The sequence below is a fragment of the Nelumbo lutea genome, chromosome 1, assembly GCF_056320005.1.
Source record: "Nelumbo lutea isolate HS-2025 chromosome 1, American lotus-T2T, whole genome shotgun sequence".
NCBI lineage: Eukaryota > Viridiplantae > Streptophyta > Magnoliopsida > Proteales > Nelumbonaceae > Nelumbo > Nelumbo lutea.
This window is the reverse complement of record NC_142684.1, coordinates 65,245,779-65,260,273: the sequence shown is the minus strand read 5'-3', so window position 1 is coordinate 65,260,273 and position 14,495 is coordinate 65,245,779. Positions and strand designations below refer to the sequence as shown.

The 14,495-nt window shown below is 46.9% G+C and overlaps 1 pseudogene; it reads right to left on the bottom strand.

Annotated features, from left to right (window-relative positions):
- Positions 1-257: 257 nt before the first annotated feature.
- On the bottom strand, positions 258-14,221 carry LOC148874977 (uncharacterized; annotated as a pseudogene).
- Positions 14,222-14,495: the final 274 nt, after the last annotated feature.

Sequence of the window (14,495 nt, the reverse complement as noted above, 5' to 3'; positions counted from 1 at the left end):
CACTCATCACGAATATCTCCATTTTCCAATGCTTCTCTAACTTTTGCAATTTGTTTCTCTTGGAGCATATCATGACATTTACATGAACCTCCAACAATGTTCAACAAATTAGCAGTTAAACTAAAAAGTGCAACAACTTAAATGTGATTCTTTACTACAACAACAAGTGTAAGTTGTAGTTGATAAGCAAAACAATGAATATAGAAAGTAGATAGGTTTTCTTTCAAAAGTAAATTTTTAAGACCATTAAACTCTCCTTAGATATTGTTAGCACCTTCGTAGCCTTGTCCATGAATTCCCGGTATACTTAATTCATACTTAGAAAATAATGATTCAATTGCTACCTTAAGGGATGAAGTAATAATATCATTAACATGTACAATACCAAGTAAATGCTCAACAACACTTCCTTTTTTGTCTACATAACATAAAGCAATAGTCCTTTGTTTCTTATTTGATATATCATGTGACCCATTAACTATAATGGAAAATAATTTATCTCCAAGATCCTCAATTATTGCATTAGTACTTTCAATTGTAGCATATTAATAATATTTTTTTTAATATTAGGAACAATTAATCAATGATTCTTAGGAGCATTTTCTAAAACCATATTGTTGTTTTCTTCATTATTTTTAACAAAAAAACCTGAAAAGTTCAAGAAAATTACCTTCATTAATAGAACTTTTAGATTCATCATGGCCACAAAAAGCCAACACTTGGCACAAAAGGAACTAAATGCAATCAATTGATGCTGTTCAGCGAGCCTGATATATGCTCCGAGCTTAATCTGATTAGTTAGACAAATCAAATTCAACGTGTTGGCTTTGATTCATTAAATCTTGGAATTTTTTCCAAGCTTGGTTGTTAGCACTATTTGGACCTCCAACATGAATATAAAACCTTTCTTTCTTATTCCAATTTATAAACCCTCAGTAACAATTGAATCTCCACTCCTTTGCTTTCCAAGGTCTAGCTTAAAAAAATAACAATACAAGAAAAATGCAACATCCTTTGCTATTCAATACTAACCAATTGCTAAACTCATTAAACCAAGAATGATGAAAGATTCTTAATACTTTTCCAAATTTTCTTTAGGGAAAATTATAATGGCAAGGTTTATAAGGTCCCTTTTGTAATTATGCTCTCCGTATCTTATCTCGATCATTTGGTGTAAATCTAAAATTTTAGTTCGTAACCATGGATCTACTAGAAGATTTTTTAAGTTAATCTCAACTAGATATTGTTTTGAACAATTTTGCATATCATCCCTATGATTAGCTTCTTAGGAAGATGATTAAAGCTTTGATATTGATTTCTTTTTCAAAAATCTATCTATAACAGATTGATGCAACCATTTTCTGGTCATGTACCAATTTTTTGTGATGTATCAATTTTTTTTTTTGGCTAAGTGCCTCGCCATTTGACATGCTCCCAGGAGAGGATGGTGGAGCTCCCTGATGGTGAGCTACTTGGTGACGAGCTCCCTGGTGGTGAGCTACTTGGTGATAAGCTCCCTAGTGGTGAGCTACCTGGTGACGAGCTCCCTAGCGGTGAGCTACCTGATGACGAGCTCCCTAGCGGTGAGCTACCTGGTGATGAGCTCCCTGGCGGTGAGCTACCTGGTGACGAACTCCCTGGCGGTGAGCTACCTAGTGACGAGCTCCCTGGTGGTGAGCTATCTGATGACGAGCTCCCTGGTGATGAGCTCCCTGGCGGGGAGCTACCTGGTGACGAGCTCCTTGGCGGTGAGCTACTTGGTGACGAGCTCCTTGGTGGTGAACTACTTGGTGACGAGCTCCCCGGTGGTGAGCTACTTGGTGACGAGCTCCCTGGTGGTGAGCTGCTTGGTGACGAGTTCCCTGGTGGTGAGCTACCCGGTGACGAGCTCCTTGGTGGTGAGCTACTTGATGACGAGCTCCCTGGTGGTGAGCTACCTGGTGACGAGCTCCTTGGTGGTGAGCTACCTGGTGACGAGCTCCCTAGTGGTGAGCTACTTGGTGACGAGCTCCCTGACGGTGAGCTACCTAGTGAGGAGCTACTTGGTGACAAGCTCCCTGGCAGTGAGCTACTTGGTGATGAGCTCCCTGGTGGTGAGCTACTTGGTGACAAGCTCCCTGGTGGTGAGCTATTTGGTGACAAGCTCCCTGGCAGTGAGCTACCTTGGTGGACTCGTCATTTGACCTACTCCTAGGCGGCATATAACTCAGGGGATGGTGGAGCTCCCTGGTGTAGTGCAACCCGACTGCCCTCTGCATGAGGTGATCTCCTCTCCTTTGTAGGCTGCAGGAGTTGAGGGACCTGCGAGAACTCCATCTTTTCCTCCTCTTTGTAGGTAGTGGGAGCTGAGGAACCTGCAGGAACTGAATTAGAGGACTCGGGGGTATTTTCCCGACGGGGACTCTCCGATACCTAAGTTAGCATTCTGATTGTAGGGAGCTTGGAGAGAAATGAGAGAGCTAGAGAGCAGGGATTACCTCCATTTTTTCATTCTCTCCCCATTGTCTTTGGGGTCGGAGTCCTTATATAGTGGTGTCCTGTCAAATCAGGCGTAACAGCCTCTATCAAGTCATGCATAACCACCTCTGTCTCTCTGCCGCAGTCGTTACTGCCAGAGCTGAGGTGGCGGGTGCAGGCGGCTGCTGCAAAGTACGGCTCTGCCAGTCAAGGGACAGCTCTTAGGGCTGGCAGGCACGGTGCCGCCTGGCGAGAGACGTGGGCGTAGGTCTTCGTTTCTGTCAGGTACGGTTGTTAGGCAGGAGATCTTCCTGTGATACACCGAGCTGCCCCCAACTGGTGAGCTACCTATGCCGAGCTACCTATAAGTGCCGAGCTGCCCCTAGGTCGCGAGCTCTTCGTAAGACGCCAGGCTGCCTGTGGAGTGACCAGTTGCCTGTGGCGAGTTGCCTATGCCGAGCTGCCCCTAGCTATATCGAGCTCCCCGAGCTATGCCGAGCTGCCCAAGCTGTGCCGAGTTGCCCGAGCTGCCCAATTGTCGAGAGGCAGCACTTGGTTTGCATGAGGTGCCAGGTGTCACAATTTCATTGGATGGCCAAATCCGCCCTCATCATTTGCCCCCCGCTCCCGAGCTCAAAGTAATTTAGCGAAGGGAGTAGATTTCTTCTTTTGGCCCATAAGTCGACGAGCTAGTAAGTGCTGATCCAATTCCTTAGGCTTTGGGAGCTGCCTGTATGTGGCGAGCTGCCTGCAAGTGGTGAGCTGCCTGTAAGGTGAGGAGGTCTTCGCCAGTTCAGTAGTGTAGCCCTTAGGCTCTAGAGACAACTTATAGTTCACTTTTACTGATTTTTCCCATGCTGAGGAAGCGACTAGGTATTTAGCAATAATGTGGCCCATAGGCTTTGGGAGTGTCTCGCAGTCCACTCTTCTTGACTTTGCCCATGCTGAAGAGGCGACTGAGTCTTAAGCAGTAATGTGGCCCGTAGGCTTTGGGAGCAACTCGTAGTTCACTCTTCTTTGACTTTGCCTATGCCGAAGAGGCGATTGGGTCTTAAGTAGTAATGTGGCCCATAGGCTTTGGGAGTGACTCGTAGTCCACTCTTCTTTGACTTTGCCCATGCCGAAGAGGCAACTGGGTCTTAAGTAGTAATGTGGCCTGTTGGCTTTGCCTGTGAGGTGCTGAACTGACCAGGTGCTGAGCTGCCCGCGAGGTGCCGAGCTACCAGTGAGGTGCCGAGTTGACTAGGTGCCGAGCTACCTGTAAGGTGCCGAGCTGACCAGGTGCTGAGCTACCTGTAGGGTGCCGAGCTGACCAGGTGTGTGCCTTAGAGCTATGATTGCACTGCATCAGCATCGTAATGCTGGTCACCCACTCCTACAAGAAGCTACTAGGAGCTCGACCTTCGGGGGCACCACTACTAACTTTAGGTCGCCAGCTCACACGGGAGCCTTGGAAGACTTGACCGGTAAGGGCGCCTATGTAGTCTGTTGGCCGCCAACTCTCGTGGAAGCCATGAAGAGCTCATCTTTGTAGGGGGGACCTTGCGAAGAGGACTGATGAGGCTTTATCTGAATTGAAAGTAAAGTTACTTAGTCGGTTAGCTCCCTGCATAGTCTTTGAAATCATAAAAAATGTAAACTATAGAGCGAGAGCTTCAATTTCTAAAAAGTGAGGACTTAACTTTCTAGGAGAAGATGACTTAACTTTTGTAAGATGAGAACTTAGCTTTTATAGGATGAGAACTTAGCTTTTTGTAGCGTGTTCCCATAGACGGCGCCAATTGATGCAACAGTTTCTAGTCACGTACCAATTGTTTGTGATGTATCAATTTTTTTTTGGCTAAGTGCCTCGCCATTTGACCTGCTCCCAGGAGAGGATGGTGGAGCTCCTTGGTGGTGAGCTACTTGGTGACGAGCTCCCTGGTTGTGAGCTCCCTAGCGGTGAGCTACCTAGTGACGAGCTCCCTGGTGGTGAGCTACCTGGTGATGAGCTCCCTGGCGGTGAGCTACTTGGTGACGAGCTCCTTGGTGGTGAGCTACCTAGTGACGAGCTCCCTGGTGGTGAGCTGCCTGGTGACGAGCTCCCTGACGGTGAGCAACCTGGTGACGAGCTCCCTGGCGGTAGGCTACTTGGTGGTGAGCTCCCTGGTGGTGAGCTACCTGGTGATGAGCTCCCTGGTGGTGAGCTACCTAGTGACGAGCTCCCTGGTGGTGAGCTACCTGGTGACGAGTTCCCTGGTGGTGAGCTACCTGGTGACGAGCTCCCTGGTGGTGAGCTACTTGATGACGAGCTCCCTAGTGGTGAGCTACCTGGTGACAAGCTCCCTGGTGGTGAGCTACTTGGTGATGAGCTCCCTAGTGGTGAGCTACTTGGTGACGAGCTCCCTAGCGGTGAGCTACCTGTTGATGAGCTCCTTGGTGGTGAGCTACTTGGTGACGAGCTCCTTAGCGGTGAGCTACTTGGTGACGAGCTCCTTCGAGGTGAGCTACTTGGTGACGAGCTCCTTCGAGGTGAGCTACTTGGTGACGAGCTCCCTGGTGGTGAACTACTTGGTGACGAGCTCCCTGGCGGTGAGCTACCTTGGTGGACTCATCATTTGACCTGCTCCTAGGCGGCCTGTAACTCAGGGGATGGTTGAGCTCCCTGGTGTAGCGCAACCCATCTGCCCTTTGCATGAGGCGATCTCCTCTCCTTTGTAGGCGGCGGGAGCTGAGGGACCTACGAGAACTCCATCTTTTCCTCCTCTTTGTAGGCAGCGGGAGCTGAGGAACCTACGAGAACTGAATTAGAGGACATGGGGGTATTTTCCCGGTGGGGAATCTCCGATGCCTAAGTTAACTTTCTGATTATAGGTAGCTTGGAGAGAAATGAGAGAGCTAGAGAGCAAGGATTACCTCCACTTTTTCATTCTCTCCCCGTTGTCTTTGGGGTCGGAGTCCTTATATAGTGGTGTCCTGTCAAATCAGGGATAACAGCCTCTGTCAAGTCAGGTGTAACCGCCTCTGTCTCTCTGTCGCAGCCGTTACTGCCAAAGCTAAGGTGGCGGGTGCAGGCGGCTGCTACAGAGTACGGCTCTGCTAGTCAAGGGACAGCTCTCAGGGCTAGCAGGCACGGCGCCGCTTGGCGAGAGACGTGGGCGTAGGTCTCCGGATTTGTCAGGTACAGTTGTCAGGCAGGAGATCTTCCTACGATACGCCGAATTGCCCCCAACTGGCGAGCTACCTATGCCGAGCTACCTGTAAGTGCCGAGCTGCCCCTAAGTGGCAAGCTCTTTGTAAGACGCCAGGCTACCTGTAGAGTGGCCAGTTGCCTGTGGCGAGCTGCCCATGCTGAGCTCCCCCTAGCTATACCGAGCTCCTCGAGCTATGCCGAGCTACCCGAGCTGTGCCAAGCTGCCCAAGCTACCCAGTTGTCAAGAGGCAGCACTTGGTTTGCATGAGGTGCCAGGTGTCACAATTTCACTGGAGGGCCAAATCTGCCCTCATCACCGATAAAAACAATCAACTAAATGGCTTATTCAACTATAATCTCAATTGTAGGTTAAAATAATATCTAAATATAATTTATATAAAGGGCATAAAAGTAAAATAATCTGAAATATTTAATCCAAGGAAAATAATAAGCAATTAATTTTACAGCATCAATTATAAATGTAAAACACAATCATTAAAAAATAAATCATAAAAGTAAAAATAATTTAAATGGCTAACAAGAAACATAAAACCAAAAGCAATTCATTTTTGTAAATCGGGTACCCTATTTGCACCCTCAATATGAAGTTTAGGTATCTGAAGTCATAGAAATTTATGGTATAAGGACATGCTACTCTAGCACAATTTTGATGTCTACCCTTAAATTATAACTAATATTAATGAATAGAAGGATTTTTATCAAACCAAAAATAGTTCACAAGGCCTTCATCTTGCTTGTTTTGGTACTTAATCATTCATACCCAAATTAGAATATGAACAAAACTTAGAAGAGTTAAAATGATTTGAAAGATGGCTTAAGATGGTCGGTTTAACTAGGGGGCCGTTTCGCAAGTTTTTTTTTTTTGAAAGATTTTTTGGAAGCTCTAACAATCAAAAGATGTAGAGAGCTTTTGCATCAAGATCTTGATAGCTTGAAGACCATTTGGTTAAGGCATTCCTTTCCGTGTGTCTTTCTATGCGAAGACAAGTTGAGAAAAAAAACTGAAACGTTTCACTTGGAGCTTCCCAAAAATAGTCCAAAATGGGCTTTGCATGCCTTTTCGATGCAATGTCTTTTGGTGGCTAATATCTCTTGCAAATCAAACGGAAAAAGACCAAAACGCAATATGCCAGGCTTCTAAATAGTTAGAGGTTTAGAAAGCTCTCAGGAGTTAATGATCAAAGAAAAAGCTCTTAGGGGTTGGAAATAACATGTTATTTGTATTGTTATAAGAAAATTTTAGAAGCTTAACATAAACATCAAAAATAAAATAAAGGGAAAGTAGTGATACAATAAGGGAAAATTGTAATAAAGAAAAAAAGCAATAATGAATGACAAATAAGTAGCTACAATTTGTATTAAGTATGAATTGTCATTTCATTGGTTGTCACCATATGCTTGAATTATTAAGTTTGCTTCAAGCATAATATATATATATATCTTTTTTGATAATTATATGCAATTTGTAATTTGTATTAAGTATAAAAAGATGCACATAGCTTACTAGAGATCTTTAGCCAATCTTTGTACCCATTGATTTTTCTTTTTGAAAAATAAATGGAATTTTAATAATTAAAAGTGATAGTATTACAAGTAGACATCATTAAGTATATGTAGCTACAAGTGGGTAGGGTGGATTAGGGGGGAACTAGGTCCAAGTAGACCAAACCAATGCCTATTGGAGACTTGTAATGAATGTGCAAGGTACAACTTAGCTATAGGTCATATACTCATTGCTTTTGTTTCTTGAAATCAGTGGTCATATTTTCATTGTGAATTGCGCAAAAGTGAAGATTTGTCTTGTTCTAAAAGGGGGAAAAGTAAGCATTGCTATTCTCATTGTTTGTCTTTTTCTAATTAGTATTGCTATTCAAAAAGTGAGAAAGATTTTGTCTTGTTCCAATGGTTTCAATGTGTCCAACTATGCAAGCCACATCCCATTTGTTCATTATTTTTAATGTGTGCAAGCTATAAGTTATTAGTTAACTAGAAAAAGAAATAAGCCATTAGCATTAAAGTTTAAGATTGAAGAAAGAATAATAGAACTGACAAGATTGAATGACAATAGAGTATGAAAAAAAAAGAGAGGGAAACTAAACATACCTGTTGTTCATTGTTTCTTTTTTCCTTGATTAAGCTTTCTGTTACACTTATTTTCTTTGGCAAATTAGCACCGGCAACAAGCAGAAAAATAAAACCCTTAAACATTTTCTTTGTTCAAGTTTCCTCAAGAGCACTCAATTTGTGCCCTACTTTTGTGTACTTATTTAAAACATCTATTTTAGCATAGCTATAGCCTAACCTATTAGGATTTCTAAAATTTCTATTTTGACTTCCAACTAATTTATTTGAGTGGGGAATCTCAATGGAGGCAATTGCCCACACTAAGCTCTACACAGATCCACCCATGTAATCATGAGGCATAAAATAAAAATTGTGAAACCATAGTCTCTCTATGGTATGGCATGGCTAGTAAGGTTTCTGATGTAGCGCAATCCAGGCACTCCTAACTGACTGTTGACTGGCTCTTTGTTGGCAACGAACGACACCTGAGAAGATGAAAGGAAAGATTCCCAGGGATTTACCCGGTGGAATTACTCTGATGCTTAAGTTAGTACTGTGTATAGGAAGTAAAGGGAAAAACAAAGGCTAAGAGTGGAGGTCGCGCTTTTTTTCTATACTCGAGAGATTGGAGGCTCAAGAAAAAGTTTCTCCTCTGTCCTGAGGGCTTTTATAGGGGCGCTCTTTGTGAGATCGGGCATAACCACCTCTGGGGCCCCTGCAACAGTCGTTACCTGCCAGGGCTGCACAAGTGGCCGTTGCGACGTACTCCTTACCCGAGCGAGTGACACGTCCCCAAAGTGACAGGCACACCTCCGCCTACTAAGAGACGTGGGCGCAGACTGACGAAAGGATAGGGACTGCGCCATCAGTAAGGGATATGGCGCAGCTTGATTGGTACGGCCTGTCAGATAGAAGCTTGTTGTGGAATGCTCGTGCGGCTCACTCGCGAGTTACTTTGCAGTGAGCTCGGAATACTTCAGGAGTACCCTTAGTAGAATTAGTCCTCGGGATGACTTGTCTGCTCAGGAGCTTGGGCGAGCTGGTTTTCTTAGCTTGCGAGCTAAAGTTGCCTTAAAATATCCCTTTGGGGGTAGCTCGGGGAACCCGGAGCTTGCGTCATGGCGAGCTCCTCCTTTTGCGCGATATGATGTGGCGAGCTGCTTTATGGGCCCGTTACTTAGCTGTACTGGGCCGCAATGCTGAGTTGTCGCTTACATCGGGTCAATGTCCATGTGTCACCATTTCATAGATCGGGTCAAATCATCCTTCATCAATTTCCCCCACTCCTCGAGCTAAGAGTATCGCCTTAGCGCGGGGAGTTTATGAAGCGCGATGGATTGATTTGACCGAAATTCAAACTTGATTGACTACCCCCATTAAATGCATTTGCGGGAATCAAGATATCTTTTGACTTTCCTGACTTTTCGGATTCTGAAAACGTGCTGAGATGGCCTTTAATTCCGAACGTAGTGCGGCTGCGACTACCTTAATCGTGGAAGATGTGCCACCAATCGCCTTTGATTTTCAAAAGGCGTGCGGTTCCGGGCCATCAGTTTGAAAGGACGGGGGCTATAAATAGGGGGCCCCCCTCGGGCCCTATCTTCCTCCATGCCATCTTTTGGATTCTAAGGTCGCATTCTTCACCTAGCCTACTCGAGTTCCTCAATCTTCTCCATTCCGTCTTACTCTGGTGAGTCCCAGTCGCTATCAGCCATGTCTAGGTACCCACATCATACCTATCACAGGGGCGATAGCCAGGATGATGATCCTCCCTCAAGCTTGGGAGGAGCCTGGGAGCATATTTTGGAGACTTGGGAAGCCTCTGGTGACACGGCGCCTACATCTAGGGGGAGGGAGCCTGATACCTTTGGCCCTTCTTTAATGATAACGGAGAGACTCAGGTCTTTGATCCGCTACTTTTACCTCCCTGGGGACCTGGTTTACAGCCTCCCTGCTGGCAACTTCCCCTGGGAGCATGGTCCCAATGATATAGTGATTTTTCAAGAACAGCTCAAGGCTGGCTTGCGTCTCACCCTGCAACCCTTGATAGTGGAGGTGCTGAATCATTTCAATGTCACTTTTGACCAGCTTCATCCCAACGCTGTTCAGAACATGGTTGGGACTATATCCCTGTGTCACGAGTACTACCTTCCTTTGGATAAAGAATGCTGCTCCTGGGGCTCCTCCGGAGAGGCGCTTTTATTACCACTCCCCCCGTCGCGGCCATAAGCTCTTATACGAGCTACCGAATAAGATTCCCGCCTGAAAGCGGGATTACTTTGTGGTCAGTAACCCCGAGGGGTGGCCCTTTCCCACTGCTTGGAGGGGCGCTATCCAGGACCTCGGGGCCGAGCTGGACCCTGAGACTTGGAAAATGATGCTGTCCTGGGCATCAGTAGGCTTCCATTGCTTGGACTACTTAGCCGAGGAGAAGCTCGTGCAGGCAGGCTTGAGCCCGGGTAGGTCAGTCTTTTAGGTCACGTAGTGCCTTGTGACTATTGTGTACATATGCATTTTGTTTATTGTTGGACTAATGCCTTGTGGTCTTATGACAACCATCATGTCTAGTGCCGATTCATGCCACCTTCTCTCGGGCAGCCAGAGACGCCAGATGAAGAGAACGCGCCCCGACCAAACCCCGCCTTCGGGAAGCATTGAGTTCAGGTCTACCGAGTCAGTCCTGCCCTCTCCTTCGCCCGAGGTTTTGATGCCCCCTCCTGAGGGGACTAGTGGGACTAACCCTGGGGGAAGCGAGCTCCCTCAGTCGGGGGAGGTACCCTTTAACCCCCTTCAGCCCCATCCTTACCCCTGATTCCCAGTGGGAAACTAGGAAGGGGTAAAAGATTATCTAGTAGCTTGCCGGAGGAGTCGGAAGGCAATTACCAATGATGAAATCGCTCAGTGGGGAAACATGGAGCTCGGGGATCTCTCCGCGTTCGCCTCTGCTCACTGCATGGTGGTAAGTAACCTTTTTCCCTCTTCCTCTCTTGTTTTTCCATTTCCCGCTGTCTTCTGATCTTTCTTTTTCGCCGATAGGTAAATTCTGCCATCCATGCCATGGCTCTCTAGACGCGCATCCATCGCGTTGACGCCCTCGACTAGCTTGCTACCAACCAGAAGCTCTAGGTCGAGCTCGATCGGATCCAAGGCGAGCTCCATCACACCCACAAGGGGAGCGAGTCTCAGGAGCTGCTCGTCCATGATCAGGAGGCTCAAATCGCTCGGCTTACTGAAGAGAGCGCATATTATAGGGAGGAGTCGTCAAGGATGGCGGGGGAGAGGGAGCTTCTCAGGTAGTAGGTGCGAGACTTAGAGTCCACTCTTTTGAATCAGACCCGAAACTTTGATCAGATGGTGGAGGCTGAGCGAGAGAAAGCGGTTTGGAATTTTAAAGACTCCCAGGAATTTCATGACCTCCAGGCAGAGTAGGGTTCGGATTCGTACTGCTTAGGGTTTAAGCTCTGCCGGTGGCTGGTTCGGAAGAAGTTCTCCGGGCTCAACCTCGATGGCATTACTATGAAGGGTCTGTCTCCTGAGACAGCGGACCAAGCGGATGAAGAAGAGCCTGATTCTCAGGAGGATGAGGAGGCAGATTCTTGATGTGGCATTTCTCTGGGCTTCTGTGGCTTCCGAGTGCCGTAAACCCAGTCTTTCACAAGTTTTCAGTTGGGCGATTGTGCCCCATGATGATCAAACCTTTCCCGAGCTGTTTAGCTCGGTTACCGCATTTGTTATATATATATATATTTTTTGACAATGAAAGTTTCTTCCTTCTTCTGAGTATGATGAACTCCCTTTATTTTTACTAAAACAATCTCATCATTTGAGCTGTTAAAGTTACATACTTGAAGTAGGGCTCTTCGGTAGGCGTTATCCCGATTTGTCACGTTTAAGGCCCCTGGGGTATACCGCGGAGCAATTACAACATATGTTCGAGGTTGGCTATTCTTCAGTTCGACCAACGTGTCAGGACGAGCTATGCTTTGCAGGGTTTAAACCTGAGCTACTTACGCTTTTGATATTTCATACTTTGCCTTCGCCACTGAAGTGTCTTTCTTCACACCGAGGTCTTTGTTAGCTCGATGTTTTGGCCCTTAGGCTTTGGGAGGGACCCGTAGTCCACTCCTGGATTTCTCCCAGGCCGAAGTGGCAGTTGGGGTCTTCTTGTGCCAAGGTCATGTTAGCTCGGTCTTCTGGCCCTTAGGCTTTGGAAGGGACCCATAGTCCGCTTGATTTTTACAGATAATATTGCCTCAGGTTGACAATATTTCATGATCAAGGCACTTGCTTCCCTTCGAGGGTCTTGAGCTCATATGTTCCTTCCCCGAGCACTTGTTTCACTCGGTAAGGACCTTCCCAGTTGGACCCGAGCTTGTTAGCACCGAGCTCAGGCACCATAACTTTACGAAGGGTCAGGTCGCCAACACGGAGGTTTCGCCTCTTGACCCTGGCGTTATAGTACCGAGCTACTCTCTGCTGGTAGGCTATGGTCCTAATGTACGCGAGGTCCCTTACTTCGTCGAGTAGGTCGAGGTTGGTACGTAGCTCATCTTTGTTTGTTTGATTGTTGTATGCTTCTAAGCGTAGTGTAGGTACTTCGATCTCTGCGGGAATCACTGCTTCGATGCCGTAGGTGAGATTGAAGGGTGTTTCTCCCGTGACAGTCTTCTCCGTGGTTCAGTAGGCCCATAGGACACTGGATAGTTCATCTGCCCACAATCCTTTAGCTCGGTCCAGTCGTGCCTTTGGTCCGCGGAGATGGCTCTGTTCGTGATTTCTGCCTGACCGTTTGCTTGAGGGTGCACGACTAAAGTAAAGTTCTGTTGGATCCCCATGTCTCGGCACCAATCTTGAAATTTGATGTCCTCGAACTGTTTGCCATTGTCGGAAATCAGCACCCGAGGTAGTCTGAAGCGGCATACGATGTTCTTCCAAAAGAAGTTTTGGACATTTCGGGCTGTGATGGTCACGAGGGGCTTGGCTTCTACCCACTTGGCCCCACTGTGCAAAGGGCCATGGGCTGGTGAGATACTTGAGGTCAGTAACGGGTTGGTGGTAAATATTGGCATGTCTCTGACATTTGTCACATTTTCTAACGAGTTCAATGGCGTCTGCCCTCATTGTTGGCCAATAATACCCTTGTCGAAGCGCTTTCTGGGCAAGGGCCCTGCCCCCCAAGTGTCCGCCGCACAGACTCTCATGAGTGTCGCGGAGTACGAGCTCGGCTTTGGTAGGTCGCAAGCAACGCAAGTAGGGGAGCGTGTAGGATCTCCTGTATAGCCACTCGTCTATAATAACGTATTTAGCTGCCTGGCGCTACACCCTTCTGGTTGCCTTGCGGTCTGTAGGGAGGGTCCTGTGTAACAAGAAGCTCATTAGTGGGTCAATCCAACTTGGCTCTGCTCGAACGATGGGAGTGACCTCCTCTGCCCTCCCGAGAATTCTAGGCTGAGATAGGTCCTCTATGTACATGGTTCTCATGGTGATGTCGCTAGTGCTGGCTAACTTGGACAGGGCATTGGCCTCGGCGTTCTCCAACCTAGGGATCCGTCTGATGAAATGTGACTGGAAGTTGAGCAGGGCCTCTCTAACTTTGGCTAAGTAGGCGACCATGATTGGCTCGCGAGCTTCATATTCACCCGTGACCTGGTTGACTATGAGTTGGGAGTCGCTATAGATAACGATGTGCTTGGATTTTACTTCTCTAGCTAAGGCTAGTCCGGCTATTAGCACCTCGTATTCTACTTCATTGTTGGATGCTTCGAACTCGAAGCATAGCGCATATTCCAGTTTCATGCCGCTTGGACCGTGCAGAACTATTCTGACACTACTGCCCTGCTGTTTCGAGGAGCCATCTACGTGAAGGATCTAGGGCTCCTCATCCCAGCTCGTGCTTAGCTGAGCTAGGAGAGGTGCCACACTGGCTACTACTTCATGGGGTTCAGACTCGACCGATTCGGGAGCTTCGGGCTCACCTGAGGTGGGAGCCTCGCGCTCAACCGGACTAGGAACTTCAGAGCTGAATGTGCTTTCGGCTATGAAATCTACTAAGGCTTGGCCTTAATGGCAGTTCGCGGCTTGTACTGGAGGTCGTACTCGTTGAGCTCAATGGCCTACTTCGTCAACCGATCAGAGGCCTCAGGCTTAAGCAATACTTGCCTCAGAGGTTTGTCAGTAAGGACGATAACAATATGAGCTTGGAAGTACGGGCGGAGCTTTTCAGCTGCAATTATCAATGCGTACCGAACTGACCACCTCATCGCTCGCCGAGAGGTAGAGTTCTAAAACATCGCCCTCATCGAGCCAGGTTAAGGTCGGCACGCTAGTAAGGTATTCTTTGAGCTCGTCGAACGCGATCTGGCAATCTTGGGTCCATTCAAACCCTTTGCTCTTTATTACCTTAAAGAATGGCAGATAGCGGTCCACCGATTTAGACATGAAACGACTTAGGGCGACTATGTGGCCATTCAACATCTGAACTTTCTTCAGCTTTTGGGGTGGTTTCATGTCCAAGATGGCCTTAACCTTATCTGGGTTGGCTTCAATGCCACGCTGGTTAACGATGTATCCTAGGAACTTACCCGAGGTTACATCGAACAAACACTTGTTTGGATTCAATCTCATATTAAACTTACGCAAAATTTCAAAAACATAATGCAAGTCTTGTATTAATTCATGTGAAAATTGAGTTTTGACGACCATGTCGTCCACATAGCATTCTACTTTTCTACCGATTAACGGCATAAATAATTTATTTACAAGCCTCTAAAAGGTTGCCCCT